The sequence below is a fragment of the Centruroides sculpturatus genome, unplaced genomic scaffold (genome assembly GCF_000671375.1).
Source record: "Centruroides sculpturatus isolate CEXI.00-Female unplaced genomic scaffold, Cexi_2.0 scaffold1520, whole genome shotgun sequence".
Lineage (NCBI taxonomy): Eukaryota > Metazoa > Arthropoda > Arachnida > Scorpiones > Buthidae > Centruroides > Centruroides sculpturatus.
In genome coordinates, this window is record NW_019385696.1 from 55,219 (window position 1) to 67,783 (window position 12,565).

Consider the following 12,565-nt stretch of genomic DNA (forward strand, 5'->3'; position numbering starts at 1 on the left):
AATTATAAAATAAAAACAATTAAACGGTATATTTAACGATAATTTTTATAAATAACATATTTAAAATAGAGTTTACAAAATACAATGAATCTGCCTTTCAGCATGTTCTACCAACTACCTATGGGATGGACCGGGTATTGAGAGGGGTTCTGCTGATTCATTAAAATCCTCTAAGGTTCCCATTATATATTCTTTTTATCTCGTTCGATAATGGTGCATTTTTCGATTCGTACGAAAATTTCACTCTGAGAACGCCGTCTTTTAATTTCTTTTCTTCTTCCTTTAAATTTGAATTCTCTTCTTATGATTGAGAAATCTTTCTTTATCTCTTTCGTGTCGTTTTTCAACTTGTCAATTAATTTCTTCGACTTACATTTACAATTGTTTTCCCGTTCAATAAGTTTCAAATATTTTCTTCTCCGTTGTATGTATATCATCTGGCATACTCTATATCCGGCCAGTCGAAAGAAACCGTTTAGTTCCTCTGATCAGCTCGTCGTCACCTAACATACGAAATTCGATGGTAGCATTTCCATTCCGTTGATATTCCTGCAGTAAACAAAATATATATATAATTTCCCCCCAATAAATAAAGAAATATATAAGTAAAATGAAACTTACCATTTTAGACGAAAATTATTTTCAGTTATTTATGGGATAACTAAAAATGTACACGAAGTTCAATACGGGAGAGCATTACTAAATTGCTTCTTAAGCTTAGTTCACACTGAGCTCGATTCGCTAGCGAAAGCGAATAACCCGTCAAAAACAGAGCGGTTATTCGCTCAGTTTTCCGCTTTCGCTAGCGAATCGCGCTCAGTGTAAACTAAGCTTTATGTACTAAACGACTTTAAGAGTCCACGCTTTTATAGCAGAACGGTAAGCACGTGATTTGCGCATGTTTTCAAATGTGACGTCAAAAATAATTAGCAGACTAAAGCCACAAAATGTAAAACCTCTTTAATCCTTAAGGCTGTTTACCGAAAACTCGTTATCCTTAATGGCATTGTTCACTGAGGCTGAAAGTTTGCTGATAACTCATTAGCATTCTTAATGCATTTTTTTTTAGTGTTTGTAACTATTTATATCAATATATTTTAAATATTATACAATTGATAGTTCTTGAATTTATATATGGAATAAATTATGTTTTCTAAATTAATCATTATTATTTTAATATTATTATTATGTAAAAAAATATCTTTTTAAGCGTTTTAGTGATGGTGAATGGTCAAATATGACTTATGCTGTGGAAACGCTTTTATTTAGTAAAAATGAATTTGTCTCTGAGAAATTAATCTGTAAATTGTAATTCTCGACAAATTTGCATGAAAATATTATTAGAATGACGATTTCCAAATTTAAACAGCCAGAAATAAATATAAGTAATCATAATATCTTGGTGATAATCTATATGTAATCGTGTGAAGTGAAAAATATTCCAAATAGTATTTAAGCATGTGTAAATAAAAAGTCGATAAAGCTTTTAATAAAGCATTTGGTGAATATTTCGTCAATACTGTAATAAATAAGCAAATATCAACTCAGTTTTTCCTGTTTGAATTGAACAATTGCAATAAATGGATAATCTTATTATTTTTGGCTTCGTCAGTTGTTTATAACACTCGAATTACAGTTTGCTGAAGATATTTAAATTCATAATCATAAGAATGTGTATTTATTCTTTCAATTAGGTTTAAGTTTCAACGATGTTTAAACAAATTTACATTAAAAAAATTACATTCGTACACAAAGACTAAATAAAACGAAAAGATTACGATTATAGAGAAAAAGTTAATAACGAAATCTTATTTTTCGTAATGAGAAACAATAATACAATAATAGTTTGCGATTTCAGTCATTTCTAAAAGCTAAGAACAACACTAAAATATATGAAAAAAGTAGAAATAGAAGCAATTTCGAAATGAGTATTTTCGCATTCAATTTAACCAGTTTTAAAAGCTCTCAAATTAAAAATAAAAGCAAATATCGCAGATTATTTAATGTACGAATATTCGATAAGTATTCAGCTGTAAAACTAATTATTATGTACTGTTCTACACCCGTACGATACATGCTTAAAATCAGTGTAGAAACATGTGGATGGTGATCACCCACAAATCATTTCAGTTGTTCGTATCGAATTTATACAAATTTGCATTACAGAATAGTTATTTACATATGATTCAGAATTAATCTTTAAAATATTCAACACAAACGAAGCCGTATTTTATTTACAATATTTGTTTTTTCTATTGAAAATATTGAAAAAAGTGAGAGAAAAGTATTTAAAAAATGAACATAGCTTCCGATGATCAATAACCTATTAATACAAAATATAATCGGAAAGAAGACATTAGAGGGAAAACGTCTTGGATTAATCTTCAAGTTAAAATTTAATTTTCATCTGTAAATAATTCTACCGAACGCAAAAGGAATGTCTGGTAACAATAAATAATTTAAAAAATCGGTTAGTTGGTGATTAATGTCGAAACGCCTATCATTAATAACAATTATTAATATTATTTTTAAAATATATAAAATGTATTTATATAAGGGTTAATAATTAAATATAATTATTACCCTTGAACTTTATTCCCGGAAGTATTTAAAATTTACCGCGACAACTAAAAGTACAGAGCCAATTATCTGTCTTATTGCTTGTCAATCTCATTTATGGTGTTAAAAGGTTTTCAAAACGTCTTTTGTTTTTTCTTATCAGTTGGTCCAAAGTTTGCTTATTCATCGCGCGTTTTAAAATTAATTACAATGAAAATAATCTGCTCGGAAGAATTTAACTGTGTTCAAGGCATCATTTATTTATTATAATTTATAATAAATTACACGTATTTACATTGCAAAATTATCAAAGAAGCTAAGTAAATTATTTATTTCGCTGTTGTACATTGCAATGAATAAAAATGTCAATATGTGATCCCAAAATAATAAATATAAATATATAATTTAATTTGCGTCGTCACGCTAAAAAAAAAATGGAAACTGCGGTACCGAGAAACAATAAATTGTCACTAAAGTTTTGTAAAAGTGAGGAAACGTGCAGGGGCCAAATATCCAACTTTTTGTTTACAAACAGGAGAATGAATAGTTTGTGAATGAAGAGTTTGGCATGTGAAGATCGTTTATAAAATTTTGAAGGCAAAAATTTATTATACAATAAATAAGATATCCAAAAATATGCTGTGTCACTCTATGCGTGACATAATGAAGAGTGTTTGCGCGCACGAATAAGGGTAATTTTGTTATGTCGTCTTCAAAACACAGCTATGTTGTTTGAAATCTTGTATTTGAAAATTTGTTAATAAATATATAAAAATAGAATATGTGAGCACTAAGTTTAGGTGTTTGCAGAACTTATCACAAACTATTGGCGCAGCCGAAGAAATCACAGAAATGGGTGAACACTGGTTATTTATTGTAACGACGGTACAGTCTATTTAATATTACAGTATTAAAAAACGCTCTACGTAATATTAAAATGAACATGGAATTAATCATTAAAATATTCACCATAATAAAATCCAATATGATTTCGAAAAAGAAAATAATAGAATAGTATACTTTTTGATTCGGCAATAATTAGAGAATGAATTTATTAAAATGTAGCAAGTTCTATAAAAATCTCATATGTAAAATGTAATTTTACAAGAAAATTGTTTAATGAAATATCTTTTTATATTCGTACGTAAAGCTAACGAAAAGACAGAACTAATAATTATAATTACAGTAGAACGTCGATTATCCGAAAGAATTCCAGTCGGCAAATTTAAATTTTCGCCAGTGCTGTGACGCTTCAATCTTTGGCTATGTCTTGGGCTACTCAAATATATTACGCTTTTGATACTAAATTAACTTTTGAAATATGATATTTTATTGTTTTTATATTTTTCAATATATTTATTTTGTTTGTACAAAATACAAAAATAATTTTTAACGATACAATAGTCTTCGTTAGGCTTAACATCGACGAAAATTTAACGCGAAGCGACACGCAACTGAGAAAAATTTCAACATGGGATAGGTTAATATATTTTTTGTACACAATCGGTTATCCGAAAAATAAGTTACCCGAATAACCCCAGTCTTCAATTGATTCGGATAATCGATTCTCTACTGTAAATAAAAGATTATATATTTTATATGTTACACTAAGAAACACAAACAAGTTCATTTTTAATTTTAGTTTGACTTTAAAAGTTATTTTTATTATTTCGTTTCAATTATTGGAAATATTTTCGAAAGTTCATGGCTTAATAAAAAAATACAAACTGATAAGTACTGATTAACTTATTTTTATTTTATAGTTTTGTACAAGTGTTGAGTCACTTCTAATTAATTAATACCGTTTTTTATAATTAAGTAGACTATGTTTGAATAAATATTGTTCATCTAATTAATTGCCTTTTAATTTAATTTTAATCATTAATATACTTAAATCAGGCCTGGCCAACCCGCGGTCCGTCACGTTAAATTGTGTGGCCCGCTAAGCGATATTATATAGCTATTAAAACATTCGTTTTCGGTTTTGTGTATACCAAAAGAATTAAATGAATGAAAATTTGCATATGTCATTGTTATAATGCTCAAGTGCGAGTACGAACTCTTGGTATAACAGTGAAATCTTATTCATTTTGTATTTGTTTTACTTTTTTAAAAGCGCGTTTGCCTACATTGTGGCTCGTTGTAATGTTAAGCGTGATCAAAGAAATGGCCCGCGAAACAATTTGAGTTGGCCAGGCCGGTCTTAAATAATAAATCTAAATCAGTTCGGCCTAGGCCAAACTGGATTGTCCTAGGCTAAACTAGTATATCCTGACACTCGTAGGATAAACTAGTTTGGCCTAAGATCGGCTTTAGCCGGTAATATTTACATAAAAGAACTAAAAAAGAAATTTATTCTAAACGGATATCCTAATAGTTTAATCGATCGCTGGGAAAACAAGATAAATAGTAAAATGAATAATAAAAAATCAAAAAAAAAGCTGAATACAGATACAAAATATACTAGTTTTCCATATATAAAAGGACTATATGAGAACATCAACAAAGATTTACAAAAAATAAATGCAAAATTAGCTGTTTTTCATGACCATTGTTTAATAAATAACTGTAATATAGATAAAAATAATGTTAAAATCCTACACAAAGATAAAAATATGTATAATAGAAAATTTAAAGAAAGCCTCTCACTTTTAATAGCCAAAAATTGTATCAATAAACATTTAAGTGTAAAAATAAATGAGAACTGGATGAAAATATTATAATACACACAACATACATTAATGTTGATTGTAATTATCTATAATAGTTATGCTGTTATCAATAATATCTTTCTTTGTAATATGCAAATCAGTACAAAACTGCAATGCAGTATGTAACGCGGATATGGTTAATTTAAAAAACAATAACGTAAAAAATTGTCTACTTCTCTTTCGAGAAAAATCTGATTATGTCTAAGATTCTTGGATATTGTGAAATAGGTAAAAGTTCATTTATAGCAAATTTTAATGAAATTACTCCACTTATTGTAAAATAAGTTGTGTGCGCCCATTAGGATAAAGCGTTGTATGTATAACGGATTAAAAGTGGATATGGTAAGAAATATACATTACTGTATTTTAATTCTGTTTTATTAGATATTTTATGTAATAATTTAAAAACCTTATCTTTTAGTTGACTGATGAGGAACTTTATGCCCGAAACGTGTTGTTGTCACGTATCAACTAAAAACTGATATAAATAAACAATTGGCTTTATTTCCAATTCACAATTTGTGTTCGAAGTCCAACAATCGTATTTATTTAAAACTGAGCATCGAGTGCAACAAAAGGCTCGACCAGAATCCGAATATTCTTATTTATTTTCAAGAAAGTCTTTGATAAATGTATTATAAATTGTTATCGTTTTATTTTAAAATTTATGTAACTAATATAATTTTACTTGCAAACATATCAACCTCTGGTCCGAGGGGACTCTGGATTCCATGAAGAGGTGAATCATGACTAGAAAAGAGTGATGTCACTGTTCTATGACGTATGCCTGCAAAGTATAGTGAAAATAGTCTTACTCGAGAAAAATAAGTCTTCCGGAAACACGCCAAGTGGCGTGGTTGAAACAAGTGACAATTATGAGTATTATTTACTTATTTATTATTTACGTGACGGCGACATAAAGACAAGTCGCATGTTTTGTATAAGTCTGTTCTCCAACGTGCGACGCCACGACAAACTTAATAAATGGCGGATGGAAAGCTTAGTTCTAGTTCTATGGTATTTTGTGTATAACACACTTTCGGGACATTCCAATTTTCAACGCTGATCTCAACATTCGTTAAAATTCGTTCCTTTTTTTAACGTTAAGGTAGCGCTGTTGTCAGCGCTGACTGAACACACTCAGCACTCAACAGATATGTTGACTGCTACTTTCCAATGAATTATGGGTAATTGGTAAGACATTTCAATGGAATCCATCTTGCTGAGAATGGAATTATGGGAACTAAGAACTTCGTACTCGAGTTGGAACGTCGTTGATGACGTCAAATTATTGACTTCAACACTCAACACTGGCGTTGAAAATTGGAATGTCCCGTTTGTAAAGCTCGCCGGAAAATCATCCGCGTGTTTTCAAAACGTCCATCAATTTTGTCTCTTTAATTTTTTTTTTAAGTAAACGGGAAATGATCTCTCTCTATAAGTTACCAGTTACAACGTAGCAAATGTAATACCAAACTATTAATTGTTCGAGATTGAAATTTCTGTTAACTCCATAAGATTTAAAAAATCAACTTCCAAGAAATTTACAAAAGTATTTATTTCATGTTTTAAAATTATAAAATAAAAACAATTAAACGGTATATTTAACGATAATTTTTATAAATAACATATTTAAAATAGAGTTTACAAAATACAATGAATCTGCCTTTCAGCATGTTCAAACTACCTATGAGATGGACCGGGTATCGAGATGGGGTCTGCTGATTCATTAAAATCCTCTAAGGTTCCCATTATATATTCTTTTTATCTCGTTCGATAATGGTGCGTTTTTCGATTCATACGAAAATTTCACTCTGAGAAAGTCGTCTTTTAATTTCTTCTCTTCCTTTAAATTTGAATTCTCTTCTTATGATTGAGAAATCTCTTTCTTTGTCTCTTTCGTGTCGTTTTTCAACTTGTCAATTAATTTCTTCGACTTACATTTACAATTGTTTTTCCGTTGAATAAGTTTCAAGTATTTTCTTCTCCGTTGTATGTATATCATCTGCCAGTCGAAAGAAACCGTTTAGTTCCTCAATCGATCGCCTGATCAGCTCGTCGTAACTTAACATACGAAATTCAATGGTAGCATTTCCATTCCGTTGATTTTCCTGCAGAAAACAAAAAAAAATATATATATATAGTTTTTCCCCCAATAAATAAAGAAATATATAAGTAAAATGAAACTTACCATTTCAGACGAAAATTATTTTCAGTTATTTATGGGATAACTAAAAATGTACACGAAGTTCAATACGGGAGAGCATTACTAAATTGCTTCTTAAGCTTAGTTCACACTGAGCTCGATTCGCTAGCGAAAGCGAATAACCCGTCAAAAACAGAGCGGTTATTCGCTCAGTTTTCCGCTTTCGCTAGCGAATCGCGCTCAGTGTAAACTAAGCTTTATGTACTAAACGACTTTAAGAGTCCACGCTTTTATAGCAGAACGGTAAGCACGTGATTTGCGCATGTTTTCAAATGTGACGTCAAAAATAATTAGCAGACTAAAGCCACAAAATGTAAAACCTCTTTAATCCTTAAGGCTGTTTACCGAAAACTCGTTATCCTTAATGGCATTGTTCACTGAGGCTGAAAGTTTGCTGATAACTCATTAGCATTCTTAATGCATTTTTTTTTAGTGTTTGTAACTATTTATATCAATATATTTTAAATATTATACAATTGATAGTTCTTGAATTTATATATGGAATAAATTATGTTTTCTAAATTAATCATTATTATTTTAATATTATTATTATGTAAAAAAATATCTTTTTAAGCGTTTTAGTGATGGTGAATGGTCAAATATGACTTATGCTGTGGAAACGCTTTTATTTAGTAAAAATGAATTTGTCTCTGAGAAATTAATCTGTAAATTGTAATTCTCGACAAATTTGCATGAAAATATTATTAGAATGACGATTTCCAAATTTAAACAGCCAGAAATAAATATAAGTAATCATAATATCTTGGTGATAATCTATATGTAATCGTGTGAAGTGAAAAATATTCCAAATAGTATTTAAGCATGTGTAAATAAAAAGTCGATAAAGCTTTTAATAAAGCATTTGGTGAATATTTCGTCAATACTGTAATAAATAAGCAAATATCAACTCAGTTTTTCCTGTTTGAATTGAACAATTGCAATAAATGGATAATCTTATTATTTTTGGCTTCGTCAGTTGTTTATAACACTCGAATTACAGTTTGCTGAAGATATTTAAATTCATAATCATAAGAATGTGTATTTATTCTTTCAATTAGGTTTAAGTTTCAACGATGTTTAAACAAATTTACATTAAAAAAATTACATTCGTACACAAAGACTAAATAAAACGAAAAGATTACGATTATAGAGAAAAAGTTAATAACGAAATCTTATTTTTCGTAATGAGAAACAATAATACAATAATAGTTTGCGATTTCAGTCATTTCTAAAAGCTAAGAACAACACTAAAATATATGAAAAAAGTAGAAATAGAAGCAATTTCGAAATGAGTATTTTCGCATTCAATTTAACCAGTTTTAAAAGCTCTCAAATTAAAAATAAAAGCAAATATCGCAGATTATTTAATGTACGAATATTCGATAAGTATTCAGCTGTAAAACTAATTATTATGTACTGTTCTACACCCGTACGATACATGCTTAAAATCAGTGTAGAAACATGTGGATGGTGATCACCCACAAATCATTTCAGTTGTTCGTATCGAATTTATACAAATTTGCATTACAGAATAGTTATTTACATATGATTCAGAATTAATCTTTAAAATATTCAACACAAACGAAGCCGTATTTTATTTACAATATTTGTTTTTTCTATTGAAAATATTGAAAAAAGTGAGAGAAAAGTATTTAAAAAATGAACATAGCTTCCGATGATCAATAACCTATTAATACAAAATATAATCGGAAAGAAGACATTAGAGGGAAAACGTCTTGGATTAATCTTCAAGTTAAAATTTAATTTTCATCTGTAAATAATTCTACCGAACGCAAAAGGAATGTCTGGTAACAATAAATAATTTAAAAAATCGGTTAGTTGGTGATTAATGTCGAAACGCCTATCATTAATAACAATTATTAATATTATTTTTAAAATATATAAAATGTATTTATATAAGGGTTAATAATTAAATATAATTATTACCCTTGAACTTTATTCCCGGAAGTATTTAAAATTTACCGCGACAACTAAAAGTACAGAGCCAATTATCTGTCTTATTGCTTGTCAATCTCATTTATGGTGTTAAAAGGTTTTCAAAACGTCTTTTGTTTTTTCTTATCAGTTGGTCCAAAGTTTGCTTATTCATCGCGCGTTTTAAAATTAATTACAATGAAAATAATCTGCTCGGAAGAATTTAACTGTGTTCAAGGCATCATTTATTTATTATAATTTATAATAAATTACACGTATTTACATTGCAAAATTATCAAAGAAGCTAAGTAAATTATTTATTTCGCTGTTGTACATTGCAATGAATAAAAATGTCAATATGTGATCCCAAAATAATAAATATAAATATATAATTTAATTTGCGTCGTCACGCTAAAAAAAAAATGGAAACTGCGGTACCGAGAAACAATAAATTGTCACTAAAGTTTTGTAAAAGTGAGGAAACGTGCAGGGGCCAAATATCCAACTTTTTGTTTACAAACAGGAGAATGAATAGTTTGTGAATGAAGAGTTTGGCATGTGAAGATCGTTTATAAAATTTTGAAGGCAAAAATTTATTATACAATAAATAAGATATCCAAAAATATGCTGTGTCACTCTATGCGTGACATAATGAAGAGTGTTTGCGCGCACGAATAAGGGTAATTTTGTTATGTCGTCTTCAAAACACAGCTATGTTGTTTGAAATCTTGTATTTGAAAATTTGTTAATAAATATATAAAAATAGAATATGTGAGCACTAAGTTTAGGTGTTTGCAGAACTTATCACAAACTATTGGCGCAGCCGAAGAAATCACAGAAATGGGTGAACACTGGTTATTTATTGTAACGACGGTACAGTCTATTTAATATTACAGTATTAAAAAACGCTCTACGTAATATTAAAATGAACATGGAATTAATCATTAAAATATTCACCATAATAAAATCCAATATGATTTCGAAAAAGAAAATAATAGAATAGTATACTTTTTGATTCGGCAATAATTAGAGAATGAATTTATTAAAATGTAGCAAGTTCTATAAAAATCTCATATGTAAAAAGTAATTTTACAAGAAATTTGTTTAATGAAATTACTTTTTATATTCGTACGTAAAGCTAACGAAAAGACAGAACTAATAATTAAAAATATATACAAATATTAATTAAGAAACGATAAAACGTTTGTTCTACAGCTAATATTTCCGTAAAATAAGTAGTCTACACATTCCGTCGGAACATAAAACGAATAGAACCAACATTTTATCTGGATTGGACAAAAATTGCAGGAGTTATAAAATATTCGCACACAGACAACGGCTTTTATATTAGTAATGATCCCCAGAAAAGTGCATTACTTAATATTAAGATCGTAAAATAGATATATTAGAAGCTTTAACGTATCCTTTTCGTTTGTATCCGTCTAAGATATTTTTATTGACTATTTTAAATAATATCAATGTTAAATAAATAAATAACGATATAAACACGCTTAAACTCTTTCGAACCGATTATTTTGTTTCAAATTACTCCAACGGCACGTGATGAATAAGCAACCTTCAATTTTCTGATAACAAAAGCAAGGTACAAAACACCTTTTGAAACCCTTTTAACAAGACAAATAAGATTGACAACGGAGAAGAGAGATTATTACTGTTCGTATTGTTTATACTTTTTCACTTTCTTTCGACGTTTATAAAAGAAAGAAATACAGAAAATTTAAATTTTAAATTTTATATAGAACATTATTCCTGCATACATGAATATTCGTCGAATATTCATATTAACTCGTGTGATATATTCGATTTGTTTTTTACATTTTTCTATTGTGTTTAGTATAATTAAACAGAGCTTAACGTCAGGCAGACTCAGTTTATTTTTCTATAGACGAATTCGAAAAACGAAATAGGCGATGTCGTTTACATTACCGGAAAAATCTGAAATCGAAAGAAAATAAATAATTTCTGCGCTAGGAGGCATAAACTTTCGCCACTGGAGGCCTTATAAAATGCCACGATTCATTTCGGAGCGATCTCCCAGTTTTCAGAAAAGTTTATAACTGTAAATTGCTTCTCAATATTTAAAATAAAGTTTTATTTTGTCTTAATATCGAGAATTGTTTATTGTAATTTTAATTAATTAGGTATATACAATTATACGAAGATAATTGTGCTTACTTATATTTGTTTCTAAATATATAAACTTAAAAATCGTCGTTCTAATAATATTCTGAACAGATGTTTTTTTTTTAATACAAAGTTGTTTAAAATTCAAATTTACAGAATAGTTTCACAGTGACAAATTAAGTTTATTACGAAATTATCAGGAAAAAGCAGTGAGATATTCATGGAAAGAAATAAATGAAAGTATCCTTTTATAGCCTTTGATCAAATTTCATTTTAATTCGCTGTCACTAAGATGCTTGATTATATTTTTATTTTTAGGTCTACAAATGATGATTAATTGAAGAAAGAGAATTTATTTTGTATAAATTCAAGAACTATCAATTGTATAATGTTTAAAATATATAAATAGTTACAAACACTAAACGACCCATTAAGAATGCAAATGAGTTATTCATAAACAACGTCATTTAACCACACTAAAGAGTTCTTAGTAAACAGCCTTAAGCATTAATGACGTTTTCCTTTTCTTCGCTACAGTTTATTTGCTTATTATGTTTGACGTCACACTTGAACATCTGCACAAAACAGGTGTTTACCATTCACAGGTATGGATGAACAAATTTATAGATTAAACGTTGACATCTGGTTCGTAAAGTGAAGATGGAAGGAAGGATGGCCATTGAGAACAATGTAATTGCCAAATAGTATGTTAAAAAAAAGCCGTAATTTATCGTAGTTTTATTAAGAAGGTGTTAAATCATCATTAAAAATTTTGTGAATTAATCTCGTTGACTGGTGGGATAGACACATGCACATGCGGGCTTATTTCATCTACACTAAGTGTTAAAAAATATTTTTCCACGTTTATAATGAATTTGGCAACAGTGGAAAATTTATGTGATGGAAAGGAAGCAAGTTGACACACTTAACACTTAAGGAAAAACAATTAATGCAGTATTTAACGTAGGGCCCACGCCCCACAGGAGGGCAATTGGATTGTTAAGGGGGC

General features: G+C 28.8%; 1 long non-coding RNA gene across 1 annotated transcript; it reads right to left on the minus strand.

The window, feature by feature from the left end:
- Positions 1-325: 325 nt before the first annotated feature.
- LOC111641277 lies at positions 326-755 on the minus strand. The gene is made up of 2 exons (XR_002759380.1): positions 622-755; positions 326-549 (listed from the first exon to the last, which is right to left on the minus strand). It is a non-coding gene; the product is annotated as an uncharacterized LOC111641277 (long non-coding RNA).
- Positions 756-12,565: the final 11,810 nt, after the last annotated feature.